Genomic DNA, 8,291 nt, shown 5'->3' with positions numbered 1-8,291 from the left:
TTGTGCACCTAGTTTAGAGTATTTTGGAACAGACCCAGACTCAACAGCAAGATTAAATGTGCGATGAAGTGTTTGCCCGCTAATATTTATGTTGCAACTCCAGTCGGTGCCGCAAGAACAACAGAATCCCTGCCAGGACCGCCATCTTTTGTCCGTATTAAATTTGTAAGTAATGAGATCAGGAACGACTTTCCTGTTCCCCCAGCACCAGAAATGAACAATTTTAATTGTTGTCCAGTTGAGTCGTCCAGGTAACGTTCAACGAGCTGATAGATTTCCTTCTGGTCTTGATTAGTTTTGGCCAGCTCTGTTGCAAAACTTTGAGCGTCCATAAGAGGAATTTCATATACGTCTCGACTAGTTTGCACGACATTACTTGCATTAAACACATCTGGGAAGTAATCCCCGCTATCCACTGGTTCAATTTCGTCAAATTCTGCAACTTTCTCAACTGCAGATTCCAGTGCTTTCTCCATTTCTAGTCGAATGAAGGGAAAGTTGGCATTGGTTCTCATATCATTCTTTCGCCTTTCATAAGCATTTTGAAGCGACTCTCCTGGAATTGTCAATTCTAATTCATTTCTGAATGGAATATATAACATCAGGTGGGAATAAATAAAATTCGCAGAGTCCGTTTCACTATGAAATGAAGGACATTTTATAATGGCATATGTGTCGCGCTCTATCCACAATCCCATCGATCGGTCCATAAGATAAAATGGGCGGTGTCCCCTTCGTTGAGCCATAGCTTCGTCTTCTATGCCTTCATCCAAGTCGTCATCAGCATATTGTGGGCTTCGGTTTGGCCGATATTTTGATGCGAATTCGAAGAGGCAAATTTCATCTAGGTTTTCCGGACGCTGGCAATACTTGTCAATGATGTTCCTGTAAATGAACACAGACCTGATTTAATATAATATTGATGAATTAAAATTCTTGAAATTTTACCTAGCGAAGTTAACGTCGTTGCCATTTAAAAAGTTATCCTTTCTAAGCATTCGAATCCGATCCATCGGCCGGAAAGTGGGGATAAATACAAAGCCCCGAGAAGAAAATCGCATTGGCAAATTGCATATTCGGGCTGCACACTCCTGTGAAGATACTGTTCGTCGATTCAATAAAAGTCGGGCGACTTTGTCCATTTGAATCCGGATTGGCTGCCGGCTTTCCCTAAGGGCCTGGAGAGTACGACGGATGTCTTCGCGAAGGGTCTCGGATTCATTCTTTCCAATATATTTGGCGATGTAGAGGGCCACTGCGGCAACTCCAATTACTGGCTGAATATCCATGTTGCAGCGAAGCAGCGACAATAGTTTGGGATGATAGTTGTTTATCCACACTTCTGCTTCAGTCCTTCGTAAAATGACGCCACGCCCCCGGCTCCGACTATCTTCATCTGGTGCTAAGCACGTCGTAGAAACAGCAGCACGTGGGAACCCAAAACGACACGACTCACCCTTTTTAAAGCATGTTGGGGTATTCTTATGCGTTTGGTAGCGTCGGATAATTTCAACCATTTTTGATCCTCTGCTGAGCGAGCACGAAACATTTTGGTCGATAAAAGCGATCCCTTCAGGGGTTGAAAAGTCCGGTGCATTTTCCACCCAAATGAGTGAGTGAAGATGTGGGCTCCCCCTGTCCTGAAATTCTACCCTGAATGTGTAGTCATTTACGGGGCGTCCAAATATTGTGGGGTCACTTGTCAGCAACTTAATAAGCTCCTGCGTCCGTAAGTTAAAATGTCGCGCCGCTGCTACCGGATTGGAATTCAAAAGTTCACGACGTTCTTCATACGGGAGCGCCTGAATATCTTCTGGAACTGGATCATTACGGGATGCTTTCCACATTGCTGTAAGAATATCGGCAGAACCAATATCGTCAGTGGATACGGTTAAGAAAAAGGTCGGATTTCCGAGCCGGGTAACTAACGCCATGATATCGCCCGTGTATTTCTTCCAATATGACTTTGAACCACGAATAGCACTCATGTATAGGTGAATGTTTTCTGCAGCGGGTACATTCTCGTTAGCTGAATCTTGATACACCATGTTACCACACACGGCAATCTTGGAAGAAATGATGGATTGTTCGGATCTCGACAAAGCGTAAAAGAGGTAGTCATTGCGGTGAAATCGTGAATCAGCGGACATTACTCTTGTATGAAAATATCCATGGGGGGTTAATTTCCCAGTGTGTTCTTCATCCCTCTTTTCATCCAACCCATATTTTCCGTGGGGAAAGCATTGTATGAAGCACTTTTCCTCTAAATGAGTTTCATATCGAGTATTGATTGGTGGGACCCCCGTACGATGAAGATTTATATTTCCAGGCACTGTACTATCACCGGCTCCAATGATGTTTTCCGTGTGGCTTACTGGTAGGGGACTTCCGGCATTAATATCTTGTATATACTTCTCGAGCCGAGGTTCAACGAAATCCAAGTCATGAATTAGGCAGTCATCATTCGCATCTTCACCAAATGGAGCGATATCGTTAATCAGTTCTTCCGGGTTCCTATTAAGCGGAGTGAGCGGCATTTCATTGTCATCTTCAACAATTGTGATCTCTAGCGGGGTAATTGTCAGCACAGCAGCATCTCGCCCTTGCACGCAGTTATTGTTGACTATTTTGCATATATGATCGTAGCTGAGTTGGCATAGTTGCAATTTCAAAATTAAAGCTTGCTGATTTGCTGCATGTGATGCCATACCCTGCGGGGTCCTACCATGACTATCAAAGAAATAGAGGTGTCCGTCTTTCTTGATGAGTCCCATTGTGTAATAACCTGCGGACAAATATTAGTAGTAAGATTGTTCCCTCATCTAAATATGACTCGCAGTTAAGAAAATAAAATTTACCACCAGTGATGAGAGCGTAATTGTGTTGTAGGGAGATAAATTCTTCTACAGCTGACGCAATATTTCTCCGTGCGTAGTTATCAACGTCAACCATCCACTTATTAAATGCTGCATAGATTACTACTCCCCCATCCACTAAACTGACGTTGACTTTTTTACCAAAAGCGTTCCTAACCTCTCCCTCGATCTCATCTGGATTCAGGTAATCATAAATAACGGCGTGGTCAGCGTTAGTTTGTCCGTGGATTGCCGCGTCACGGCCTGGTCAATATAAATTCAAATATTAAATTTTTCTGTAATTATCATTAAATATTTTCAAAAGTTACCTCTAATGCACCGCTGATAATAAAAGTCGCCCGCGGACAGAATTCGATCTCCATCCTGCACAGACCATAGCTCAGGTGACCTAACTCCAGCATAAGCCGCCGCTACTGCAGAAATGGCTGTACATTGCTTTCCTCCCGTGCCTGATTTAAGGAACCGTGGCGAACCCTGTGAGAAGCTAAGCCGCATTGACCACATCCAAGGCTTTTGAGGAATAGCAAGGTATCCTCTTTCCACTCGGGGTACAATCCGCGAATTTGCAGCTGGAGTGGGCGGCAGATCATCCTCGTGGACGACAACATCTTCGAGTCTAATACCATGTAGGTTGAAGTGTTCCATCGTTACGTTTGAATATCCAGGGTTGTTCTCCAGCAGCCACTCAAGGGCGTCACGAAGTACTGAAATGCACACAAATTATTATTATCAAGAAAACATAACCTAAATTTTCAGTTTACCATTTGGGCGAATCGTAAATGTCGAGGAATGCGGGAACAGTTTCCGAGATTATTATTGTGCCGTGAGTGCTGTTCGGTCCAAGTCTGGGCTGCTCCTGAACTTCTTCGACACTTTGAGCAAAGTGGATTACTTGGCCATGAAGCACGGATTGTCCTCGTCCTTTACTCAGCTTATGGATTTTCAGGAACGCCTTAGCTCGACTAATCATTCTGGCCTCCACATCGGTTAGGGTCGTGATGACATCCGGTGACCTGGGGACGTGCATATTATTTACACGAGCGGCAGCAGGAACCTGATTCCTCCTTATGTTGTCATAACATCGCTTGCAACAGTCAATTTGACTTCCCACTACCGGAAGTAAATTTCGGTTTGTCTCAGGATCGTATGAATTGGTCACGGTAGTAAGACTGTTGAAGATAACCTGGTTTATGATAAGAGATCTGTGAAATTAAAAATAATATTTGTCAATTAATTTGAGTAAATAATTTGGTGAAATTCAAATGCCCTTGTATTATACATATATTACTCTATTCAAAATAAATATTGTACATTTATTTAGAAACATTTTTATGCTCACCTAATCCCTTTGGCGTACCAAACACGGTCACAAATGAAACACTTCCGTCAGCGACTTGATTAATATTTTTAAGGTATTGTTCTTGCTGTGGGGTAATAACCAATTCTTCATCTTCGACGTCCATGGGCTCTATAGCATTATATTGTGCTGGTGGTGGGTTAGTATCCATAGGAACTGTTTTTGACAAACATCCTGCAAGCCGTAGACTACGTTTATATATTTTCCGTGACCATGTTTTTGAAGGCATTTTGCAAACTTTTTAAGTTTGCAATTTTCGAATAAATTTTGTTTATACTAGAATTTTTAATGCCAGCAGGAAATTAAAACAGAAACTGTCCGCTCCCACGCGGCAGGGGTGTTACGAGACAAAAAGTCATGACTTCTCAAAACGGCAATGATTTTGAAAGTTTTAGAAGATTCGAAATTAACACCAAAAGGAAGCATTATCTGAGGAAATTGTAAATGAGAGGAAACACTACATAACCCTCAGGAATACGAATCCACTTGCTATACCGGGAAAAAATTAAATTTTCAATGCGTTACCCTTGTCAGAATGAAATGACCCGAAAACAGACCATTTGAATTTTCGCGCCACGGGATGGAATTATATGAAAAAAATTTTCAACCAAAAGTTGTGGCTATTCCATCTGTGGATATAACGCTGTCATTAGTTTTTCTCTATCGTACACCCAAATCATTTACGGTGCTATTTAGTGATTAACGTTCATCAAACGCTAAAAGGTCGGTATTTCAAAAAGTTTTAGAAATTTCGAAAAACGGTATGCGTGCCCTATACCTATATTCGGGAGACGGTCATAAAGTTCTTTTAGCTTATCCCCCTATCTTGTAGGGTTTCGACACACGAGCATATTTATTTAACATTGGCGTGTCTGCTAACATACTACCTTTCACATACACATCCAGCTAGTGGACGTAAATGGAAAAAATAGAAAAATAAAGTGGTTATTGTGCACTTGAAGACGTCGAGTGTGGTCGTCCTAAATGCATTATTTTGCAGGGACCGAGTGGTCGTTTAAAGGGCCAGCAGGAGAGAGAGAGGAAGTTGGAAGAAGGGAGGGTGAATAAGAGGGATGAATCACGCAACGAAATGGTACGAGAATGGGGACGTATGCACAACAATAAGTGAAGCCTGAAGAAATGTTTTTTCGACGTAACAATGCAACATACTTGACGATACACCAGGAACACACCTGTCTGTCCGTCAGTCTCCCCTGCTGGACAAAATCCATCCCTTTGCTTGGCTTGCCGTATGGTGCTCGTATTTCAAACGCTCACGTTTCAATGAAGTGCATGTGGAGTGACATGTAGATACACGCATTGAACGAGGAAGAAGGGAGGCAGACCGCCTTAAAGTATGCAACGTGCGAGTATTTTCCGGTTTTCGTCTCTTCCGCATTTTTATTATTTTACTTGTCGATTGAATGAGTCATTGCGAATTTTGGTCATGCTTGCAAATCCATTATTAATTTAGTTACGGTTTTACAAAGGTGTGACATGAGAACTGCAACATATTATTGAAACATTTTACTTGATGTATTGGGTGGATAAGTAAAAGATTTTAACTCTTTAGTTTTTATGGGCTGTTATAAAATCCATCTCATGCTTTATCCGTGGTTTATCGCCATTCGTTTCTTTCATAGGGCGGGGTAGGTGAGTGCACAAATTGGATATGATTTGGGTCGGTCGTAGCCTGATTTTATTATTTGTGTAATGGATATTACACGGTGTAAAAATTTGAAAATTTATATAAATATGTATGCATTTAAATTATGAAAATTGTGAGGAACAGATCAGGCAGGCGGCCGTAACGAAAACTTTGTTTTTTTTGCTCTTCGAATTTTGAAGATTCTTGATTTTTTACGTACGTAAGCACTTTTCTTAAGGAAATTTGTTTCAGTGCACCAAGCAAACTGAACCACGGTTTAATTATGGTGTATGAAATGTAGTGTTTACTGTGGTACCAACTAAAAATAATGATTGATAGGTCTGCTTGTATTTCCTGGTGTATTAGCAAAATGTTCACATTTCATAAGTAACAGTTTTCAAAAACGTCTAGTTTTTGTGGTTGATTTTTGACAAAAGAACCGTCAAAATATTCTTGAAATTAGTTTGTAATGTCAGGTGGAGACTGTTAACCAAAAATAATTTAGTTTTCAATTTTTACATCGTGCCCAGTTTCTCAACAGTTTTCAAGATTTGATGGTTTACTGATTTTGGAAAATGAAAGTTTTTTGTGTCAGAGGAAGAGAAGCACAACACGGCGAAATGATTTTTCAATTTAAATGACTTATCTCATCACAGCCAGAGAAGCAACGTTAATGTGTGTTGCTCATCAGGCTCAACTGCGGTGGAATAAAAACAGTGTTGATGTGGGCACTCACTCTTTAAAGGAAAATTAAGAGATCAGTTTCTTGGTATATTTTGCACAAGAGTTTCAGAACTGAAGAACCAGTGAGATGATGAACATGCATACATACATACATATCTACGTATATTTGCATGATAGAGATTAGAGATGGTTATGTTGTCTCACTTTCGTTCTGGTTGCATTTTGCACTGCATGTCATGGCAGTTAGTTGGTTAGTTACAAGAGTAGTTGTGCAAAATAAGGTCAGAGTGAAGGTGCATAAGATAGGTTCGCACTTTATATATTTGAATTAAAAAGCAGTCCTTAAATGGCAGAATAGTTCTCTAGCTGCCAATTGGCGAAGGCTCAGATGCACAATATTACAAAATACCATCGCTAATGCCATTGCCACCACTACCACTGTCATAACATCGCTAATGCAATTCACTAAATTGCTCAACCACGAGCACAGACTACGAATGAATTTACGATTCTCTTTTTAAGCTAGGTAAAAAGACGGTTTTTATGCTGCACAAAACATTACTAAATAATAACCGGTTAGGTCGAACATGAAGCTATGTCAATTATTTGTTGTGTTGTAGGTGTGGAGTGGATTATTGAATGAAAACTCGCAAAATTGGCATATTCCCTCCGTACCTTCATATCTGTAATCTTGCAGAAGTTCTTATGTCATAAAATCTAACGACAGTAAAATTCGTTAACATCAGTAGCGCTAAGAAATCCTAAGCGTAGGTTATGCACAAATACATGCGTGCTGTCGACTCACATGACCAATTTTGAAATAATAAGCTAGAGCTTAAAGTTTATTCATTTTTCAAATTTGTCCTTGACTTGCAAATTCAGGCAGGTGACTGCATGTGGCATAGCTAAAACGGTAGATTTAAAGTGTGCATGTACATATCTGATACGTATGACCACTAACTAAGCTGTGTGTAAGTAAGTAAAGTGAATGTATGCATAATTAATTAGTATATGGTTGATACTGCAAAATTGTTATTGTAATATTAAAATGTGATCATGCGAAGCAAATCGTCAATTCACTGGTAAATACATGTGCATGCGTATTTTAAACATATATACCATATTAGTTGGCATTGGAAGATCTGTAAAACTATTGGTACAGAGATGGCCAAGATGATTCGGCGAAGAAAGCGAAAAATTTGTAGTTATTTTTGTACAATGTCCTAGTCGAGAACTAATTTAATTTAGTGCATCTTTAGGATTCAACAACAAACACGAAGATAAATTTGTTGTCAATGTTGACTGCTGCGTGATAAAAAAAGTGTTTTTGTCAAATTGTCGAGTTCGCTACTTTAAGCATCGCTAATGCGCCTCATTCAAAGTAAGTAAAATCCGCTACCCAAGTAATCGGCTGCTATTTTTTGAATTGCATTTATTGTGAACTACAAAGCCAGCTAGAGAAATTGACGAAGAGCTCATTAGAACAACACCCACTGCGAGACAAATAGAATGGATGGAAGTGCATCATCATAGACGATAAAGTGAGAGTGGAGTCAATCAAGAGATGCTGATTATTATTGGTGATTATTATTATTATTATTATTATTGACTAATATCGAGACTGATCAGCCTACTGTCCTAATCACCCAATCTGACCATAATCAGATTTCTATCCAAGTACAAAAAATGCCAGACTTGGCATGTGGTCAGCATTACAATGCGTGTT

The sequence above is a fragment of the Folsomia candida genome, unplaced genomic scaffold (assembly GCF_002217175.1).
Source record: "Folsomia candida strain VU population unplaced genomic scaffold, ASM221717v1 Fcan01_Sc002, whole genome shotgun sequence".
Lineage (NCBI taxonomy): Eukaryota > Metazoa > Arthropoda > Collembola > Entomobryomorpha > Isotomidae > Folsomia > Folsomia candida.
The sequence above is the reverse complement of the archived record's forward strand: the minus strand, read 5'-3'. Positions refer to the sequence as shown.